The sequence below is a fragment of the Opisthocomus hoazin genome, chromosome 10, assembly GCF_030867145.1.
Source record: "Opisthocomus hoazin isolate bOpiHoa1 chromosome 10, bOpiHoa1.hap1, whole genome shotgun sequence".
Classification (NCBI taxonomy): domain Eukaryota; kingdom Metazoa; phylum Chordata; class Aves; order Opisthocomiformes; family Opisthocomidae; genus Opisthocomus; species Opisthocomus hoazin.
The window spans coordinates 11,507,885-11,530,175 of record NC_134423.1 but is presented as its reverse complement, the minus strand read 5'-3'; the positions used below and the strand labels follow the sequence as shown (position 1 = coordinate 11,530,175).

General features: G+C 42.5%; 2 protein-coding genes across 27 annotated transcripts in view; one reads left to right on the top strand and one right to left on the bottom strand.

Annotated features, from left to right (window-relative positions):
- HMG20A (high mobility group 20A) overlaps positions 1–10,415 on the bottom strand; it is a 44,477-nt gene extending 34,062 nt beyond the window's left edge. For 8 of the 16 annotated variants that reach the window (XM_075431639.1, XM_075431620.1, XM_075431628.1 and 5 more), the window contains exons 1-2: positions 10,129–10,233; positions 7,840–7,944 (exon numbers count right to left, since the gene is read on the bottom strand). The gene's annotated coding sequence lies outside the window, so the exon portion shown is untranslated. The other 8 variants (XM_075431621.1, XM_075431622.1, XM_075431624.1 and 5 more) reach the window with 8 other exon arrangements.
- Positions 10,416–10,658: 243 nt separating this feature from the next.
- Positions 10,659–22,291, top strand: part of PEAK1 (pseudopodium enriched atypical kinase 1) — a 124,218-nt gene continuing 112,585 nt past the window's right edge. For 8 of the 11 annotated variants that reach the window (XM_075431610.1, XM_075431612.1, XM_075431609.1 and 5 more), the window contains exon 1: positions 10,659–10,859. The gene's annotated coding sequence lies outside the window, so the exon portion shown is untranslated. Of the gene's footprint in view, positions 10,860–11,373; positions 11,486–11,541; positions 11,613–12,638; positions 12,661–22,291 lie in introns of those variants that run through there. The other 3 variants (XM_075431616.1, XM_075431615.1, XM_075431618.1) reach the window with 3 other exon arrangements.

The following is a 22,291-nucleotide window of genomic DNA, read 5'->3' as shown; positions in this document are numbered from 1 at the left end:
ATCCAAATGTAAACAGATGATAACTGTAAATGTAACAAACGTAACATGTAGGGGATGTTATCACTTCAGGTGGTCAGAAACAAGTCTTGGTTCTTTGTGAATACTGGGACGGTTGCAAGACAAGGGACTCCTGAATAATCCCTTTAGGCGCCTGGGCCTTGGGAGAACAGGTATGCAAACTACAGAGATAAGGAGGCTGCAGGACAATCTGAAGACCCCTGCCGAGAGACGCCAAACAAACATGTGCGATGGACATTACCATATATTAATGAGTTGTTGGAAAAACCATTACTATGATAAGCATTTCTTGGAAATGTAATTAATATGTATGTTAACATAGCATAAATACCTAGTAACTGTGTCTCTTCGGGGCACACGTTTGGAGGAGAGATCCCCCGTGTGCCCGGCGCCGCAATAAAGAATACCTGCTTAATAGTCTGCCGACTATTGAGTCTGCAACTCCGGCTTTTCACGGCATCACAGATGAACAATCAAATCAAATCTTCTGTCAAGACAAAGACCACTTTGGTTAGTCTAATGCAAACACTCGCAAGATTTTTTACTTCCAGGAAAGTTTCCTGGGCTAGAACTCACAAAGCTTGTTCCCTGTCTGTAAAGCTGCAGCATACCCACCTACGAGGGCTAGCGGAGATGACTGGGTGATCACCCAGACTGACCCATTTACCATCAGCCACCTATCCTCTGTTAAAAAAAGAAACACAAAGAGGAATTCAAATCTACGTAATGGTTACCCAGTCTTGTTCTAAAGACTGCCAGTAAGAGAAGCATCACTCCATCAGCTGTCCCACACGACAGTTACACACACAGAAAATTTGTACAACTTTCTGTTGTAGCAGCCACCTAGATTTCGTTACACTTTTGAAGGCCAGACTCTATAAGATAAGAACCTGCATCAATACATTCTGATTAAGTTGCAGTTTGATAAATGTATCCTTTCAAGAAATTAAATGCAGTGCACCTGCATTCATTTTTAGGACTGAAAATATGCCTTTAACTCGTTTTCAGACTCTGACCTTTTTCCAGTGTGCTAGCAGCCCTTTCTGAATTCCAAAAGTATCTGTAGCAGTGCTAGCTGCAAAAGACAACCTGTATTACTAGCTTGCCTGTTAGATATCTCTGTTCTTCTACCTAAGGCTTAGTTGCTCAGAGCTTCACTAAATGCTAATGTTCAGGTGGATTATCCAGTCACCTCCAACACCACCATTCTATGATTCTATGTCACTGTTTCCAAGGAGGCCTTCCCCCACGTACACCTGTCCTGAGGTATACTAGTTTAAATGTGACCAAATACAAAGTCTGGTTTGCTTGAGCATAGTCTTTAAAAACAAAAAGCTAAACCAGATTAGCAAACCACAGCTATTGAAAAAGCAGTTGTCACATTACCTCTTCCAAGTAACCAACAAGTTTTAAATTGATGCCATTTTCTAAAGACGTAAAATTTCAGAAAGCAAGATGAATCAGGCTCTATTTGTGACTTCAAATTGACATTTAAAAAGCCAGGGATCACAAACTAATATGATTCATAAGCTTTTTCTGCCTTTCTTTTTCCTATACTCAGAGACTACTTCTGACTTCTGCTTCTACGTTTCGACAAAGTGTTTAGTGTTAGTGAACAGTTTTACAGAATCCTAATAATGTCACATGATGATTTATACACTACTGTCAACTGATGAAGCAGAATGGGAAATTGGCAAAATACTGGTGGCCTAAGTTGAGCATTAGATGAACGCAATCTTCAGGCCTCTTTCTCAGGCTTTGCAGATTTTAATGCAACCTAGATTTAAGGATAGGTTACAGAGTAGTAGCTTGCTGCCGCAGAGAGGGGAAGGTCTTGCTCCCTTCTCCTTTCTCACCTGGTTATGGTGATCTCCACAGCTTACTGGATTTTCACAGAGCTGCTCTAACTCCCCAACTCTTCGCTTTGGGAGAACGGCAGGGAAGAGGCGAAGCACGGTATCTCCCACCGCCTCAGATACATAATTGAAAGGACTCGGAGGGTTCAAATAAATACCAGAGCTTATTAAAAGACAGAATGCATATGGGACCTCCCACTTCCACGCATGGTAAACAGTCATATTAAGCCACATGAGCCACCCCCAATCACCAAAGATACATTTTTGGACACTTTCTGCTAGTAGCAGTTGTAGTTTTCACAAGACATCAAGAGAATGATTTGGAAAGGTCATCTGCCTGCATGAAGATATGCCAAGTGCTCGAAGGTGCACACAATAGCTCTCCCCTGCTTAAGACTATAGTCTATGGCAGCCTAAGCCTGTTTAACTACTAACTACTCATATTGCATCATCTTCAGCCTGGCACCTCTGCTCACTGGACAAGTCACATGTTTCAGTGTGTGAAAGAAACAGAACCGCTTTTAGTTCATTTATCACATCAGTTTATGCCAGATTAAAGGGTGAAATGGCTCAGCAAGGGATCCAACGAGCATTACAGCAGGCAGCAGAAAAAGGGACACAAGTCACACAGCCAAGAGTTAGCAACTTACATTTCTATAACCCTATAGCCTGAGATTCAGTGCTGTCACTAAAATTCTAGTGGTGTCAAATGAAAAACATTTGAAACTCTTCCAGTAACTGAGGGCCCCAAAATAGTCATAAGTGGTAGGAAATATGATTACCAGAAAAAATTAGGATTATCTCATAAACTGACCTGAGAGTCTCAGCTTTTTTACTTTCCAATCCAAAGCTAAACATTTATTATGCTGATGAAAGCTGAGATTCTCTCTCACGAGTCTGGAAACAGAGTTTGAATTCCACAAATTCTGATTCATTTGTTCTAATAAGGGATACTTATTACAGTGGCTCTTCATATCATATATGAATTTCTGCAAATACATTATTATCTTAATTAAACTCAGCAGAAGAGTAGTTGAAGTCTATTCTGCCATACTTCCCACATATTGAAACAGAGAAGATTTAGTCAAACATTGGTTATTCCAATTCCATTTCATCAGCAGCATGAGTCATGTGCAACACCAGCTAAAGCATACTGCAGTAAACGCACCCCGAGCCAGAAATCTGCTCCAGAAGAGTTTAGTATGGTTACCTATGAGAGTAACTGACTAGATGTCAGCACTGGAAAACCCTGCTCTGCCACTTTTTTTACATAACTACACTGCTAACCAGGCACACATGAAGAACACCTTTTTCCTGTGGTTGTCATTCAGTTTCGCACTGGCAAAGTTTATGCTCTAACAAGGAGCACTTTCTGTCTTCTAATGCTACACTGCCTCCACTAAGTTATCCAAATTTCTCCCAGTTCACCGCTGCTTTGGTACTCTGTTTTGAATCACAAACCTTCAGCTCCTGTTTTAGAGGCCTCCTTTGTTGAGACAATCACAAACATTCAGCTCCTGGCAGCAAGAACTAATGTAAAACCTGATCTTTAACATATACATCCTGAAGGAGAAATAAGAGCATTCTAATATGCCTATACAGTTCAAGACTTTCGGAGACTGTGAAGATTTGCTCTTCTGCTCTAGAAATCCTACAGAATTTGTGCTTAATGAGATATGCCAACAAGATGCTTGTGCATTTGAAGATATGATAGCTTTAATGCAATATCTTTTAACAATTTTTTTTAATCCTTTAGGTATCAGAAGATGTCTTTGTTGATGTGCTGGGTAAGTGAAAATGCAAACAAGGAATTATGCTTATTTTTTAAGCAAGCTGTGGAAAAGTGGGACATGAGAGCAGCACTGGACTAAGGCAAAAGGTTTAGAATGCCAGTTTAAAAAAAAAAAAAGGCAAAATGAAAATGTACTCCAAGCTTTCTTCTCTTGTCTTTGTGTGCCATTTATCCTGTCCTGGGAACTTATCCCCCCACCCCCAAGTCTTCTTGACAGAACTGTGATGTTAGCAAACTCCAGACTTAAAAGTGTGAAAGATGATTCACAGTTTATAGTTTTCAGTACTTTGCTTGCTGTTGATCTGTTTTCTGTTTTCTCTGTTGTATAGTCTCATACTATTACCAGAATGTGTTTTGCCACAGCTCTCCACTGCTTTGCCAACTATGGAGACTGACGCTGTCCCTTTCCATATATTGTCAGGCACAGTACGTTTTGAACACTACTATGCAGCACTAAACTCCATCACTTCAGAAATTCAGCCTTTGATCAACAAATAGTTATGGCCCCAGAGTCATAAGCCTCAGATGACTTCTTAGCCTATTCTTACACAAATGACAAAGGCAGTTCACTCTTCGAAAAAAAGTTCATTTGTATTAGTCATGTCCTGCCAATTACTTGTTTTCAGCAAATTGTACTCCAAAGTTAGAAAACAACACACCATCTTATGTCCAATGCTTTGAAACAGCAGCCAAGGGAATTCCAAGAGAAACAAATTTTTTCTTAAGTAACAAATACAAAAATCCACAACAAATACTAATTCATGGGATAGTACTTTCCTGAAATAAAAGGAACTACAGAACAGACATAGCTAAGCCAGATCTTCTCTAAGTGCCATTTGGTTAAGACTGTCCGAGAACACATCCAACTAAAGCAAGCAACCGTACTGCAGGCTTCTGTGCATATTTAGGTCCCACCATAATAATAAAAAAATATTCCTTAGTATCTATTAAGCTTATTTTTCAAAAAAAATCCCCAAATCTCTCTCATTTCCTCCCTTGCTGGGACATCTACCACATCCAGGGGACAAGCCAGGTAAGAGTTGTACCATCCAAGTAGGTAGTTACCCAGTCCAGTCTAACTTAACATCACAGCTAGTGGCATCTAAGGGGACCGTCCTCTTCCTCCCATAAGCCGCGTGCCTGTTTCTCTTGAGTCAGAAGTGGTGCACACAAATGCAGCAAGCTGGTTCAGGGGGCTAAAGTGGAAGCAGAGCAATGCCCCCTCCTGACAGCAGCATCCCCTGAACTGCTGCATAATCAGATAAGCATCGGGATAAAGAAAAGGAACAAAATCGGCCTTTCAGCAACTGTTTATTGTATCAGTATGGATCCAGAGCAGCTAAGGTTGAGTACTCCCTCGATTTCATACATCGTACAGTTTGATGTTACAGTCAAACCACGGGTCTTACTGCTTTTCCATCTCATTACTCCCAGTCTTCTTCACAACCAGCCACACTCACTTCACCCACGCATACAATGCTGTTCACGCAAACTGTTTGGTTTTGAACTTGTCCAAGTCCTTGAACTAACTTAGCAGATATATAAAAAAAGTTTTCATCTCATAAGCTCTTTGAAACAGTTTGCCAAAAACGCGCATGAGCACTAGCATCAGAGGGCAACAGCACCAAAGATTCACTGGCTCGAGCTCCTTCAGAACGACACCCTCAAGCCAAAAGCACAAACCATATACACCACCACCTACTTAAAGTCCTAGCAAGTTTCATAGACAACAAATATTTTGAAGGGCGATTAAGAACACTGTTGAGAGTTTCTTTGGGCTGTCATGAAACCCTCAGACACCACTGTACAATTAAAGCTATGAATTTATCTTTTCATATTTGAACACAACAATAGAAGTAGCCTTTCCCCTGGTGATTCACTAAATGGCCAAGCAATCCTCTGTGTTCTGCACTAGCTAGCAGAAGGAAAAAAAGTGGAAAAAGTGTTCAGAAATAAACTCTGTCGGTCTTAAGTCTTTTCAATTTAATAAATAACTGACACTTTCACTACCTTCATTCTCTTATGTGCTTCGCACATTGTTGTCATGAGTAACAAAACTTCATACCAGTCAGTCTTTTGACTAAAACAACTCTTCCCATTCTGATGCTATCACAGTTTTTTTGAACTACAGGCTAAGGGTGTCAGCTACTCAGCCAATTACTTATCCCAGCCATAATGCCCAAAAGACACATACCAAAGTCCTAGATTTCCTTTTACTGAAGAAACAGCACGAACAATCCAAATCAGAAGAATTTCAGAAACAGTGAAGTATAAGATTTATTTTGCTATTCATTGTATGCCACGTAAGATGTATGGACTGAAATCAAAGTCACCTACTGCCCTAAGTCTGCAAAGGACAGTAGGACCATTTGTTTCTAGGATCAGAATCATTAATAAGCCTCTTCGAAGACTCCTTAGCATAGCCTCCATTTAACACATTTACTATTAAAAAAAAAAAATCTAGTTTCCTGTCATTTCTGAAAGACCAGTTTACTTCAAAGTTGCATCAGCATTTGAAAGAGTAAGGTCACAGAACAAGGAAGATTTCCTAACAGATTTAGAACTTTGAAGTATTCCATTATTCCACCGTCATTAGTTTTGTTCCCCCTGAAGATTTCTCCCAGACACACACAGTCATTCAAAACTAGCTCCAGCTGCAACTCACCAAAAGCTATTCTCATCAAACTGTTACTAACTAGCCTTTCAGAAATAAAACACCAGTCTCAGGTTTGTCCCTACTAGATAGGCAGGAACACTGCAAGTTATTCCTTTAATAAGAATTAACCCTCTGTGGGATTAACTTGCATACAAAAAGCTTTAACAGATACATCCCAACAAACCCATTACAGAAGTGACTATTACATGGCTAGTCTGTTTTAAATTGCTTACCACCCAGCCTGTACCACTGGGAGTAACACTGGCAGTGTGTGTACAAACCCTGATCCAGTTGTCTTGCCCTCAAAACTCTAGACAAGACCAGTATCAGGCTACACATAGTAAAAACTAAGAGCTGCTGTCTGAGCCAATGGCTGCGCTACTGATGCCACTGGTAAAGGAACAAGCCAGTTCTGCAGTCAGACAACAATACAACACAGCCAGCATCACAGAGCTTGCCAATGGAGGCTGACCTACATTACTAATAAAAGTTTCAGCTACCACTTGCACTGTATATTTCAAATTGACACCAACTAGCCTTGGCTGCTTTCACGAACAAATCCACCGGGGAAAAAAAAATAGCGGTTTCTGAAAGCAAACTGTTCTTAGCAATTTCATACCTAGTGAACACTTACTGTTGAAGTGGTTTTATCCACTATACTTCATCTCTTAAAAAGAATTGCAGCTTAACAACTCCCATGAATGCAAGAAATTTCCCCCCTCCCCCCCTTTCTAGGGGAAATCATGGAAGTGAAAAAAAATTTAAAAAGCTTAAAAGAATGCAGAAAGCAACCCAGTTTGGGGAGCTCTCCAAAGCCAATGAAATTATAGCTGGAAAGAGCATTTTATTAGGGTACATGAACAACTCACAAAAACAAAAAAAGACCTTTCTTCATTCACCTACTGTCCTAGAAATTGTACACACATGTTGCCTTGAGTTACCCTTCTCTCTCACAGATCATTATCAGAAGAGTATCCCCATTAGTGTAAGTGCAGCCTCTTCATCTGTACTCTGTTTCACAGTACATGCCACAACACTCTAAAAAACCAACACAGCTCTACGTGTGCTTCAGTAACAGTGAGAGTCCTTAAGTTTTTCAGCCACAGCCTGGAGTGGGCAGGAGGTAGAGCAAGAATTCAGAAACCTATATCAGCTTGTTTTAGTGAAACTTGCTCTAGATTTGCCTATAACCTTCGTCCCAGTCAGTGGTAAACCTGAGAAAAACCTCATCCAAGAACTGGCCATAAAATAAATCCTATTCAAAGAAAGAGAAGCACTTACTAGGGAAGGCTAAGCTTGCTTTGGCAGGGGAGGTGTGTCTTGCTAATTGGGCACACCTTGACACTAAGTGACCCTTTATTTAAACACATTGTGAAAAGATGCACTAACAAAAACAGCTTACAAAGTTAACTTGAACACATTAGTTCACAATTTTCTCAGTTCCTGTGCTCTGATACTAAGAATAACTTTTTTGATGCGGGTACAAAGCAAAACCACAGCTCACAGTCACTGCTTACATTCAGAAATCTAGCAGCACCATGAAGTCAGCAAGTCCTCTCAGTCCTCTGCACAGACCCTGGCCATCAGACACAGAAAACCTGGGCTTGTCAAGGGAAGATGTCCTGCAAGAAAAGATGATGGAAGACAGTAAGAATCTCTCTCCTCTTGACTGGTTTATTGCAAAGTACCAGAATTTGTTATAGCCATCTCTTAACAGTCAGGTACACATTTAAGATTTGAACCCTGTTCTCAGGTGCTAAAGAAAGAAGATTCCCTTCCTTCCTGACCCATAAAAGGTGTACCTGTCATGTTACCCTCTATGTGCCTCATCATGAGCAACCAAAGGAAAAAATTATTCAATTTACAATCAAGATGATGGGGTTAGATCACACAACCTTCAGTTTTCATTTTTTGAGAACTGCTAGTGTCCTATACAAAAGCTAACTTCAGAAGTTTAAGACTGATCTGAATACTCTGCTTTAGCCACCGTTACTAAACCTAGATCTCAACTCAACTTCTATTTCCAGACATGCCAGGCTTCTAAGGACAAAAAAAAAAAAAAAAATTAGTCACTTTCCCTCAATTTCCTGCACTCCAAAGTTACAGTATTTGCCAGTGACTGGTATAGTTCTACAAATGCAGAGTATCTCATGCCTTCTAACAAGCATATAATGTAGGTGTGTGAGAAAACAAAAAACATAAAACAGGATTTCACTAATATCTTCAAATACCAGATAGTGTGTATCACTACACATATGGCCTGGATTTAAAAAAAAAAAAAAAAACCACAAAAAAACACAACGAAAAAACAGGTCATGAAAATAAATTGTTTTCAACAGCTGGTTATGTTTATATTTTTACAAAATTAGGAATGATCACTCCAGAACAACAAGCATAAACTTGCTAGATCACAGTTCCCCCAAATTCTTGAGTCCAGTTCTGTCACTATGTGGCCTTGGCCAACCTTGGTCCACCTACACAACTAACTTTCCACAGGACAGAATGATGTTTTCGAAGATCGAACAAGACTTTATGCGCTGAAAAAGGCAATAACTGTAAACCAATGAAAAAGATTCCCCTGTAATGGCACCAGCACTGACCTGATAACCAGATTCTATTTGCTTAGAAGAGAGCAGTCCTAACCAAATTTTGAAACCGAAGCGCTCTAGAACAGTGGTCTATAAAGTGGGCCACACACACAAGACAATCCACTGAGGTGTGGGAAGAAAACATTTTTTGTAACATCAGTAAATAGTATTTTAAAATAGTGTTTATTTCATCTTTATCTTACCCTTTCTTAATTCCTATTTTTTACTTATAATGTATATATCAGGACAGGAGTACCTGTATATAATTTATAAATCAATAAATCTACATATATTGGGGGTGCATGCTAAAAAGCTTTTTTTAACGATAAGCATGCACAGGCAACAAAAATTGGAGGCCACTTCTCTAGAAAGCAGAAGCTCCCTTTCTCTGTGAAGAGGATTTTCGTTTTTTCCCCACTGAATAAGAAAGAGGATTTGTTTGTCCTGCCTTCCCTCATTTGCCTAGATACCACTAAGTTAACACCAAGCGACACCAAACATTCTCACTCACAAGTTGATTTTAGGGTTCTTTCCTTTGATGCCTCCAACAGCCAGCTACAACATCTGCTCCCAGCTCTCCTGAAAGGCCCAGCACCACAACAGCACTCCTCAGTTCCACCGGGCTCCAGGCCATTTCACTCCAGTGCCGGTATTTCAGGGGACTTGAACCAAAGGTACCTCACCAGGCACATGGCTCCAGTGTTTTCAGTTCTAGGCTTGGGGCTTTTTTTGCCACCTCAACCATAACAGACTTGAGTTCCTCAGGAACAGGCAAGTGAACATGAAAGCCTATTACTGGCAAGAAGCACCAGTAAACCACGCTATGACAAATGACCTGCTTGACAAAGGAACAATAAGCGAACATAACGAAACAATAAACAAATAGAACGAAGGCCCCATCAGATATTACCATCTCTTACTGCTTTGCGGGAAGAGATAAGGGTTATAGGGAAGAACACAGCCAAGCGCCCAGACCCTCACCCAGCTCTTCCCACTCACCCAACGGTGACACCCCCCCCCCCTCCCCCCCCCCCCAGCAGGGCCCCAGCCAGCAAGTGGCCGGCGCGGGGAGGGAGGGAGGCCGGCGGCGAAGCCCGCCAGGCCCAGCCGCTGGGGAAGGCCGGCCGCGGAGGGGGCCTCTGCCCAGCGCGGCGGGAGCGGGACGCCCGCCGACCCCCTGTCCCGGGCGAGGAGCGGGGCCCAGCCCTCCCGACTGACCTGCCGGCTGCAGCTCTCCCGCGGGGGCGCCCGGCGGAGCTCGCTCCCCTCAGCCCGCCCAGCCGCTCCCGCCTCCTTCACGCGCACGGCCGCACCACCGCTCCCGCCCGGATCTGTCCGCTCTCGCCTCACCGCGGCCCTCTCCACCCCCCCACCCCCCCCCAAGAGGAACCCCTCAGAGGAACCCGCGGCCGGGCCGGGAGCACGCACCGCCCCGCCTCGCCCAGCTGCGCGGGGTGCGGAGCGGGAGATCAAACAACGCACCGGGAACTACTTTCTGCCCTCAGGCGGAAGCACGCTATACTGCTGCGCGCGCAGACACACGGAACGGTTTTAAAGGGCCAGGGGGGGCGCGCGGGGCGCGAGGCACGCCGGGAGTTGTAGTCTTCCCCTACCGACCCCGCCCACCCGGCGGCGGCGGGCCTCGCACCACCCGTGGTGGCGCCCCGCCCCTTCGCTCCCCGCCAGCCAATAGGCGGCCTTGCCGCACGGTCGGGGGAGAGGGTCCCCCCTCCTCGGGGGCGGGGCCGGGCCGCGGCCGGCGGCGCGCGGAGTTAGTTGTTGCGCGCGGGCGCGGCGGTTGCAGCCCCGTCCTGGCAGTCGATTCCTCGCCGGGGCCCGGCGGCCGCGAAGCCGGCCCTGAGGGAGCTTTCTGGGAGCAGCTGCCGCCTCCGCTTCACCCCCTCCCCTTGCCCCCCGCCCGCGGGAAGGACCGGGGAGCCCCATGCCAGGTGAGGGGCCGGTCCGAGCCCGCTGGGCGGAAAGGGGGTGGTGGCACCTCTCGCTGTGAGGGGAGGCCGGGGGACGGCGGCCGCCTCGCGCCCTGCCCGCGCGGGCGGCTCGGGTTTCCTCAGCGAGGCCCTGGGCGGGCTGAGAGGGGGGGGGGGGCGCGACGTGAGGGGAACGGCTGCCCGCTCCCCCCGCCTGCCCGCTCCCCCCGCCTGCCCGCTCCCCCCGCCTGCCCGCTCCCCCCGCCTGCCCGCTCCCCCCGCCTGCCCGCTCCCCCCGCCTGCCCGCTCCCCCCGCCTGCCCGCTCCCCCCGCCTGCCCGCTCCCCCCGCCTGCCCGCTCCCCCCGCCTGCCCGCTCCCCCCGCCTGCCCGCTCCCCCCGAGGGGGTCCCGCCGGTGGCTGCTCCTCGGTCGCTGCGCCCGGAAGGGTCTGGCAGCCGTGCGGCATTGGGCCCCCGGGGCCCGCGGCGGCGAAGGGCGCTTGCTCCTGCCCATACCTCGGCTGAGAGCTGGGTGACGTGATCCTGCGCTGGAGTATGCTGTGCCCGAGCCTGCCGGGGAGCGCCGGGCCGCCTCGGAGCTGGCACCTTCGAGGAATTTCACGACGGGAAAGCCGCTGTAGGCGGCGGGTGGGTGCTGTCCCGGCCGGGGCTGTGTCCCCGCTCCGTTATGACTGCGTACTCCCGGCGTAAAAGGCTTTACGTGTTAGCGCGTCCGTCCGCCCGCCTGTCAGGCTTTGGGTGCTTCCTTTTCAAGGTTATTTTGGACTTTTGGGTGGGTCGGTCTGCGCGCCTGTTTTTATTGCGGGTGAAGTTGGGGCTAGGCTGGAAGGGCAGGGGTTTGCGTTGGGACAGGCAGCGACACGGTGTAAATCCGTTGCGGTGCTTACTTTACTTATCAGTCCGCTGCCATCTAACACGGAGTGGCCAGGCTGCTCGTAGGTGAGGACAGCGAGGAGGAGCGTTGCCCGTGGTGGATCCCTGACCTCGAATTCCACAGGGGTCTTTTCTCGGAGAACGTAATTTCTGTTGACTTTAGCTCCTTGCCGTTTTATTTTGTAGAGCTTGGCTTTCGTTCTTCTTTAAGCACTTCATACGGGGCTCCAAAGTTTTTCACCTTTGTTGTGGTTTGAAGGCTGTCTGATGTCTGCTAAAGCACTTTATTCTCGGATATTTGGAGAAGAAATAATACACAAGATACAGAGACAGGAAGGAAAGAACGCAAAGTTGTTCTAGGAGCCAAGGCTTTATGGAGTTCCAATAATTAGGTTCCATAGTTATAAAGTTTGCTTAAACTTGTATAAAATCTGCAGCTGAACAACTACCTTTGTTACAAATTAGAGACGTTTAATTCCGTGTGACTTCTGGTTGACTTACAACCTCATCTAGACAGTTTGATTCCAGTGGTGTAGCAGAGCAGGAAATACTTGTGGATATTTTTATTTGGTCGTCTTGACTAGTTAGAGGTCTCAATCTAGTTTCTCACTGGCTTAAAAGGTTTTGTCTGTAAAGCAGCTAAGATGATTTATCCAGATGAAGCATCTTCTGGCAGAGCTACTGCTCCAGCGTGTTTTCGGGAAAGCTGCATTCCGTTCTCTGAAATGTAGAAGTACACAAGAAGCGAATTACTAATTTTTCCATGATTAACTTTCCATAATTAATCTTACGTATTCGTTTCGTGATGGATTTACCTTGTTGTTAGGCTATCTCACATAGATAATTTAATTCACAGACTTCCTAAATGACTTTATTGGGTTGTTGTGTTTGGCTGGAATGTCTCTTCCTCGCCTGAACAGCAGCGGCAGGTAGGTCGTGATTCCCGAGCCTGACAGGAGGTACCAGCTGCAGAGCCAGGAGCCAGCAGCCTTTCCTGCCTGCCCTTCCTGCCGGTAGGCACTTTCACCCTGCTGCATGCGTGTGGAAACGAGCAAGCATGGCTCATGGATACAAGATTTGCATTTCCTTCTGTTTTGGAACATACGTTAACCATGTAAATAAGTATGCAGTTATTTTGAAACAGCAGCATTCCCTATGTATTAATAAGTCTTACGGTTGCTTCAGCGGAAGAGAGAGCAAAGAGACAAAATACCATTTCAACTTTAGGTAACTTGTGTTTCTGGCTTTTCAGCTCTTTAGAAAATCTATTTGCAAACAGATTTACCAAAATACGTGTTCTTTTCTATTTACTTTCCAAATAAAGGAATTGGTCAGAATCAATCACATAAAGAAAAATAACAGGGGGGATGCTGTTTGGCTAAATGGCTCCTAAATGTTTTCTTGCCTAAACAGGATAGCAGAATATGAAGATAACTATTCAAAGTTATTAATTAGGGTCACGGACATTGGTAGTCACTGTTAACCTTCTGCATCATGGTAGGAAAAATACGTATGTGAAAAGCTTACTGTAAGTTAACAAGTTGCAACATGTTTTCTTTTCTCTACCTTGTTCCTGAATTTGCGCTCCTATGTCTCTACTTTCCTTTTTCCTGTTTACTGTTAGGTTTCCCTTTTTCCTAGCGCTGCCCCTCATCCCGGTTTAGAATTAGACACTCTTATCTCCGCTAGTTGCCCATGTTTTCTTTCCCCTTTTCTCTGAAGGGTTCTGCAGCTTTAGTCCTTGTCACTGCTTTCTTGTTCTGGTTGCTTCCTGATGCGATGGGATTTCAGGTGGTGTTAACTCAGTAGTCCTTTCTTTTTTTCTGTATGTATGGTTGTTAGGCCGTCTTTTCCCCAGCCCTTGAAAAGAGAGCTCAAAACATTTAAACTGGGGATTTCTAGGTACGGATCAGAGATGAGGTCTGTCTCCTGCCAGCTTCCACGCTGTTCCCACTTCCTGTGCTGCTGCAGCTCCTGAGGAATCCTGCCGAGCTGCTCCCTCCCGTGTAGTCAGTGTGTCATAGCTGACACTGGGCTGTGGGCAGAATATTGAAATGCAAATGACATGGGTATCACGAGGAGATAGTGTTGCATTTGTGAAAAGCACTGGTGATGCGAACATTGTGAGTGCATGGCACGTGAAAAGAGATAGTAAAGAAAACCCCTGACACAGGGAAACTGAAAATAAAACTTTATCCTTCTGCTGTTAAAATGTGATAACTCCAGATGGTTTAACTTAGTTATGATACAAAAAATCGTAATCTGTAAAATGTTTTTTTGTTTATTAGTTGAGGCAAAGTTCAAAGAAATAATGTCAAGTTATTGGCAAGCCATATGTAGTGTTTACTGCCTGTTAGTGGCAGCCAAAAATCACCAGTGAGACAAAATCCACTCTGTGTGTATGTAAAGTAACATGGATTTTGGAGGAGGAGATGCATGGCCACAGTCCACAGCCACAGAAGTGGCTTTGGACTCTGCATGCTAACACCAGAAAGGGTTGATGGAGCGTGATGCCGCTTTCTGTGATGGCGTTACTTGGGATAGACTGGTACAGAGGCCTTGTCTGCAGAGTTTTGATTGGTATTACCAGCTGTCCCACCCTTCTGTGTTCTCCCACCCTTCTGTGTTCTCCCACCCTTCTGTGTTCTCCCACCCTTCTGTGTTCTCCCACCCTTCTGTGTTCTCCCACCCTTCTGTGTTCTCCCACCCTTCTGTGTTCCCACACAAGACCACTGTTTAAGGACTGAGCATTGCACTGGGATTTACATTGCCTAAGGCTGAAATACTTTCTTTGTTTCATGTGTATCAGCACAAGAATGTAGAATTTCCATTACCGTACAGTTTTAAATTTAGAGTGGAAAAATACAGACTGCAAACTGGAATAAGACATGCTAGCAGACTTTCACTATTTTAAAGCAGGATGAAGTGGAACGAGTAAATGGTATACACTGAGAAGCATGTGAGAGCTTTAGTATTTCTGCAGTGTTAATGACAAGGACAAATGACTCTGTTCTACTTCGTAACAATTCTAATTATTTGTCCAATATTTAAACAGCAATTTCAATAAATTGTGGTGTATTGTAGACTGTGTGTTTTCTTTTGGGTTTTCCAAATTGTAAGCAGAAATAATCAACCATGTGAGAAATTTTGTCTTCCTTTTTCCTAAGATAGATAAGTGGCTGAGTCACTAAAGCAATTTCTTTCCCCGTATCTCTCTAAGTGGACTGAGTTGATCTGAGATTGCTTGATTGTTGAAAATGTGGGTAGAGGAAAACTACACAGTGGGTGTAGCTCTGAGGTCACTTTCTTTAAATTGATTTTCTTGTGGGACCTCATCAGCTGTTACAAAAGTTACTATGTTAACTCACTGAGCTATAAAACAGCTTTACCAGAAATGTTTTTTGGGTTTGTCTGTTCAGTTGACACCAAGAACAACAGAATTTCAGAATGCTTATGGAGCCTACTTCACCATTTCTCTCCTCCCTTTAATCACAGATTGCTGTGCAGAAGGAGTACAAAATCATTTTTAAACTGCACCACTTGGAGAAGTATTTGGTAATCAATCTGTAACTGATTTTTTTTTTTTTAACATCTTTGATCCTGGGGAAAATTGTCACCCTGCCTGACTAGCTTTCTTTTTGTGTGAGTACTTGGAAAAATCTCCAAATAGTAGGTCCTTTGGCAGGCTCGCTACTCATACCTGCTGTATATGGGCCTGGCCTTAATTGAGATGCTTTTGCATGAATTATAGTAGCCGTAATAAAAATTACAATGATGTTATTGCACATCTGCACTTGGATTGCCAAACAGATGTGTTTAAAAGATGTGTAAATACAATGTGTAAGAAGTATTTGTTATCTCTGCCTCAAAATGCCTTCAGAATCATGGTTCTTGCTCAGGAGTCTTTCTTAGTTGCCAGCTTTTAGAGCAGGGGATGTTTAATTTCCACATGAAATGAAATGCTCAATGTAGGGAAAAAATTATTTTATCCTTTTAAAGTGCAAAAAAGTATAAATATTCCCTGGGAAAGACATTTTTTGAAACTTTCCATTTGTAGACTTTATCTCACATTTTACTTGAGTGATGTTTCAGTTAAAAAACCTTACATGCACTTGAACATAAATGCTGAAAAACACTCAACCATCTTAATGCTGTCACTGTTGACCACGGGAGACATTCTTAGCAAAGTTTTTGAAATCACAATAAACAAATGGATAAAAATCATGCCAGGCTAAGCACTGTAAGCTTCTAGCAATACTTGTTTTAGTAACGTCTTGTCTGAGACACCAGTTCAGTGTGGTGCTGAAAAATAAAATCACTGACTTCATAAAGTTAGTGCTATTTCAGAAAATATTGCTACTAGCACGTAATTTGCCAAACACGACCTTATTGGCGCTTAGGCAGATTTGGATTATTGTATTATTTGATAGAGATTCTATAGGAAGCTATTGAGTGATACATGCACAGTTTGACCTTAAATGTTTTTGTAAAACTAATAAATGAGTGCAGATCTCAATGCTAAAATGTTCTTTCTTGGATAGATGCCTGTGTTTATACAGGCCTCTCTACAAAGCTCACCAAAGGAGGAAGGCAGTGTGTAGTATAAAAGATATAAATTCTGCATGTGTGTGTGTTTATCTTCAGTCTTACAGCTTTGAGGCTCTTAGTGTCAGAAAAACCTTCATACACATTTAAAAGACATTTCAGTGTATGCTATAAACATGAACAAATATAGACATCATTCTACATGGACTTCATGTATATTCCCTCTCACTGTAAGTCTCTGTACATATCACAGATGCTCTCGCTGTTGACTCTGCTGCCAAATAGCCTCTTAGTGAGTATCACGGTTTTGCTTTTATACTTGTTGGTGTCCTTTCTGTGGGCTTTTTTAATGTGGAAAGAGGAAGGAAGAACTGTTTAAAAAAGGAAAAATACTATAATCTCCCCCCCCCCCCCCCCCCCAATTGGCCAGCAAATTCAAAAACATGTGTGTGACAGTAGTGGAGACAATTAAAAATCCTGTAGCTCTTGAGTTGAAACTGTCCTAGTGTAACTCTAAGTCTTCTAGCACTTTTTTTCTTAGGCATGTTTTGCCTTTCTCTCTACCTTGTATTAGCCCCTAACTGTCTTCTGCAGAGTAACCCCTGACTCTGTTTGGGATCCCCTTAAAAGCACTGATTCTCTCTGTAAAGGCTCAGAATTACATCAATATTGCTTTAATAAACTTTGAAGTTTAATGTAAATATATACAAGCTCAGAGAGAATAAATATTAGTATAGGAGTTTTCCATGGAGGAGTAAGACACACTGTGTAATTGTTTTTCCATTTACTTTAAGCCTTGCTAATGGTCCTCCTCTGCCTTCCTCATCTAGATTGGGTAGTTTTGCTTAAAAACAGGTTGCACAATATTCTCCAGTCTCAAACTTTAAGTCTGTAACCACATGGTTAAGGAGTGTGACTCCTACTGTTTGGAATGATCTTTGGAGAAGATAGTTTATTTAATTGCTTTTGTACTGTAAACTGTAGACATTCTTGGATTTTAGGAGTGAGGAGATAACTCATAGTATAAGTGTAGAGAATGTGGGGCACATGAAGACTCTCAGTGTGATCAGTTACATATCCTTTGATTGTGCAACAGTTTGCAGTCTGTTGTAGTCAGTGGAACAACTCACTGAACTTGGTGTTAAATATGCATCCAAGACATAAATGTTGCCTATTTTAGAGCTTCATATCTGTAAAATTGTATTTTCATACTGTGTTGTTTTTTTTTTAAATTTGGTTGTTTAAAGGTATCCGATATCAGATTATTAGCAAGAAGGTATCGGACCTGCTCTGCTGCCAATGAAGCTGTCAGTAACGTATACTTCGATTGTAACAGCAACATTTTGAAAGTATTACGGCATGCCTTCTTAAAATGAGGTAGCCTCATGTTTAAAGGTCGCTGTCTCTGGCTGAAAAGTTTGCTTGGGAAGAGCAGAAAATGAAGGCATGTTAGGACAAAGCTTGCTGAAGCTAGAAGTGCTCCTGTGCCTATGAATTTTGCCTGGTATGTATTTTTTGTACAGCAAAGGCAGTATCCCTGGTAGAGGAAATGTCGGTACAGGCAGAGCGTAAAGTACATTTCATTCACCCTGTAATCTGTATTGGTTCCGACTGCGGTATTGTAATTGTCATCTTGCTCCATGAACCTCTTGGCAGGTAGGGTGCTGGTTGGTGGTTCCTTACAAGTTCACCCACTTATCATCTTACAGTGGGAGCAAAGCTCTTCCAAAGGTGATTCTTTTAGGGGGGTTGTTCAGAAACTGGTACATCAGAAGGAGTGTTGCACTCTGCTATGTAAAGTACCTGTTTTAGCAGTTGGTAGAGAGATACTGTTAGTAACAGTTGCCATGAAAAACCTCCTGTGACAGGTTTGCAGGTTTAAGGTGAGATTGCAAAGCAGTTACACCGAGATTCCTCAGCTGCACTGGAGCTTTAGTCATGGTGAGTTCTCCTATGTTCTGTGTAATTATCTCTGTTTTTCTGTGTGTTGGAATGTGAGAAGTGTTTGATTGTTTTGCTTGTTTGTGCAGTTGCTTTCAAAGAGGGCAGCTGAGTCAGGTTCCTTACTGATTGGTATTGCCAGTCAGCATCAGTATGGTATTCAGTAAATACATTCTTTAAATACAGTGGTGGAAATCCTGTTAGATTGCATAATATTGCAAAAAGCAAGAAGTGGTGCCTTCAAAAAAAAAAAAAAGCCCAGTTCTCACTCCCTCTTTTTTGTTTTCTTACAAGGCTGTAATTTTTCTTTGTAGTGCATAATGGTGATAACATTGCAGGCTTTTTTCCTACTCTGTCCTTTGCAGATTGACTGCATTGCTTATGGTTGTACATTATCTTTGTTTATCAGTGTAAATCAACAGAGCTATTCCTGAACAATGGAGATAGCAAGGGACAGACCTTTTGAAGCCAAATTTGTAGTCTGAGAAACACTGTTATATAGAAAACGTGTTGAAAAAGATAACCAGCACGGGTTATCAGGGGGTTCTGCTCAGCCCCCTACAGAGATTATGGAAAAGCCTGTGTAACAGTATTTTCTAAAACATTCCTACGCAACTGCCAGGGCACTTGATGGAAGGTTCATGCATACACTAATAATTCATATGGGAAATAACAGTAAACAGATGAAATACCAAAGCAACGGCATTTAAATATGAGTGGAAATTAGATTCTTAGATTTCAAGTGTTACAGAATGGTTTTTTCCCCCCTGGAGATGAGTACCTGCAATTCTTTGCATATTAAGTCACGGTCTGTCTACATGGAAAGCTGACTTTGGGTGCCTCCATATAAAAGTTGTTAAACATCCAAACAAAATGAAATCTGTAGAATGCAGGAGGAAATATGAATCCATATAATGAATAATGTTTGTCTTCAGTGGCAAGCACTGCTTACTGAGAGGGGGTTATAAGTTCAGCCAGTAGTCTCTGAAATGGTGTCAGATGGATAACACACTGAAATTTTTTTATGTTGTGTTGGCTAAAAGAGTTGGTTTACTTTTTCCATCAAATAAGAATCACAAAAAAAAGTTGAAAATATATTGGAAAAAGAAGCCAGTGTTGGTTCATAGTTGCAGTGGTTGTGCTGAGCGCAAATGCTGAGCTGTGGATAAAAAAAAAACTGAACAAATGAAATAACTAAAAATCAGTATCAGTTTTTAAACAAATGTATGCTGTGCTTTCCCAAAAATCGTAGAATTGTAGTGTTTTTAGTGTATACGTCATAAAGGAGCATTCATCAGCAGTCTCATATTGGAGTCAATCTCTGTACAGCAGAGTGGCATCTTGGATTTGTCTCTTGCTTGTAACGAGCAAGATGCTTGTCCATTCAAATTTGTATTTCAAGTGATACAGGAACAGTTTTGGTTATAACTTTAAAAGTTTTTCTTCCCTTTTTGTGAACATGAGGCAGTAGATGGTTTCTTGTAATTTTCATTTGGATTTCTCCTGCCAGTTTATGAAATGTTTGTAACTTAGGTATTTTAAATCTGTAGATCCCAGCTACTTTTAACTTATTTGATTTTTCCACATGGTTCAAGGTTTCTTTTCCATCACTGTTTTTTCATGAGCTCTCCCAGAAGTTTCAGGGGTAATTGTTCTGCAGGGAAGATAAATGTGTATTAGGTATATGTAAGTTCACTGGATGACGCACAGTAAAGTACTTGCCCTGCCTGCATAATCTTCTTAAGACTTCTGAAAAAAGATTTCCAGTGGACAGTTAAAAGCCTGGGCAACTCCTGTGTCCTTCTAGGACTAATCAGTATGGGGCTTGCTGTCTCACAGGTGCATCTGCAGTCATCAATCTATACCTCTTAACCGTTTTTCTTGAACATGCTCGCTTGCTTCTTGGCAGTGGTTTTATGGTCTAGTTTAGAAGGGAGAGCTGTCAAATCACAAAAAAGAAACTGTTCATTAGTTTGAGAGATGAACTAAACCTCAATTTGTATTCCAAGAGCATAAAATGTACAAGGAGAATGGACAATCATATCTTCACAAGGCACCTTTCTCGGGCTGATAAGGAACGCACTCTATACATCACATTAACTCATCACTTTCCTATCCTTGGATATATGTGACAGTGTCATTTAAGAACAGAAAATATGCAGAGAGCAAAAGGGATAGGATTCTTGAAATTAATTGAGCAGTACCTGAAAAATCAGAAATCTAGCCTTTAGTATAAGGGGAGGGGGAAACCAAACATAAGTCCACCTTTCTTTTTCCATGAGAGAGAAAAGTGAAGATTTCTCATTGTCAAGATAACAATGTTTTTAAATGCTGCTTTGCTAATTGGTGCAACTCTAACACTTCTGCACTGTTTTGCAGGGTGTGCTAGGGCCTGTAATAAGCATTTCCTTTTGGAAAAGCTGTACACAATGTGAAAATAGAGGGGACATAATCTCTTCTGCCTCTTTAAGAAGTGTTGGAAAAAAATGTGTCTTTCTGAAAGGTTTTTTTGCATATTTTTCAGATGAGCAACTCTCTTGAGCTTTGTGCTTTTTATTACATAGATGTTACGTTTTTAAAGTTCTTAGCATGACCTCGGGTTTTTTATTTTGGTTTTAGTGAAGTATTTGCTGCTTGTAGCCCTTGTGAAACCTGAGAGGTTTTCCTGTCTTCTAGCTCTGTAAGACCTGTGGTTCCCCACAGTTCGTATGGGAGGCTTAAATGTGCAGTCTTTTGAGTAGAAAAAATTTTATTTCGTACTTTTACAATTCAAAATCGTTGGAATTTGCTCTGTATAAAATTATAACTTCCTGAGAAAATATTGGCACAAACTGTGGAAGCTGTTAGGTTTTGGAACATTTGTCCACATTACTCATTTTCTCTGCTTAATTTCTTCTTTTACTTCAGAGTTAGAGGCTAGTAGACAAAGCAAACTTGGAGCTGAAGCACCTACTTTGGAGTCTGGCAAAAAGGTGATGACTTAGAAAAGAGTTTGCCTTTTTTGGGGGAGGGGAGTGCTTGAACTGAAGAAAGAGTTTTGAGCTGTGGCTTATTTTGTTGCTTGGCTCTCCAAACTAGTCAGTTCTGCTGCTTCCACGCACCAACTTCTGCTAATTCATATCTTTCATGTATATGTATATTTTGTAGAAAATGGTTACTAACAGATCCATTTTAGTATTTGTGAAAGTTAAGGTATATAATTTCTGTTGATAGTTGAAGAGGACTGTCTGATTGTAAATAGGTTTGGCCATGAAGATTTTGGACAGATGGGATCATTCTACACTATGTTGCTCTAAAATCCACAGGTCAAGAAAAGATTTCTATCTCAAAATCGACTGTTTAGTGTTGTTGGGAAGAAATACATTCTGCAAATTTTCACTCAGAGAAGTTTTTTTTTCTTTTTATACTGAGAACTGTGTGTCTGAGCTCAAATTTGTCTGGACATGTATATGTGTATCTTACAGACATATTTGTGTCGAAGGAGCTATCAGTGCTGTTTTAGGAAGTAGTGTTAAATCTCCAGTTACATTCATCTTCCAGGAAGAGTCCGTTTTTATCTGCAGAGTATTGTGGTAGAAGGGAACAGTGATTTAAAAACTCCTCATAGCAGCCTATGAACCTAGCATTTCACTGTCCCGGGAGTGTGACTAAAGTTCCCATCTCTTTCCAGAAATTTGGTCTGACTTCAGTTTGCTAAAATTTCTTGCCTTTAAAGTGCTAGTTGAGGAATGTTTAATGAGCATCTCGGCTGTCTGTACCTTGGAAGCAGATAGACAGCAGAGTGAAATGGCTTTTTCAGCTCCAATCAAAACCCAAAACTGCATAATTCACTGATTTAATGAAGAAGAGAACTAAAAGCTTGCCTGAAGTCAATTATTCCAGTGTTTAGAAGATGACCCAGAACACTCTCATAGTCTTGCTCAGTTTGCTAACCAAGCCTTTTGAAAACAGCTGTGGTAAATATTTATTTAGTTGCCATAATACAATATGGGTATGTCTTTTTACCTCAGCAGTTAGGCTCAGTTAGGTTACTGCTTCTAAGAGCTTGAAGTCTTTAGTTCAAATGGTAAAGAT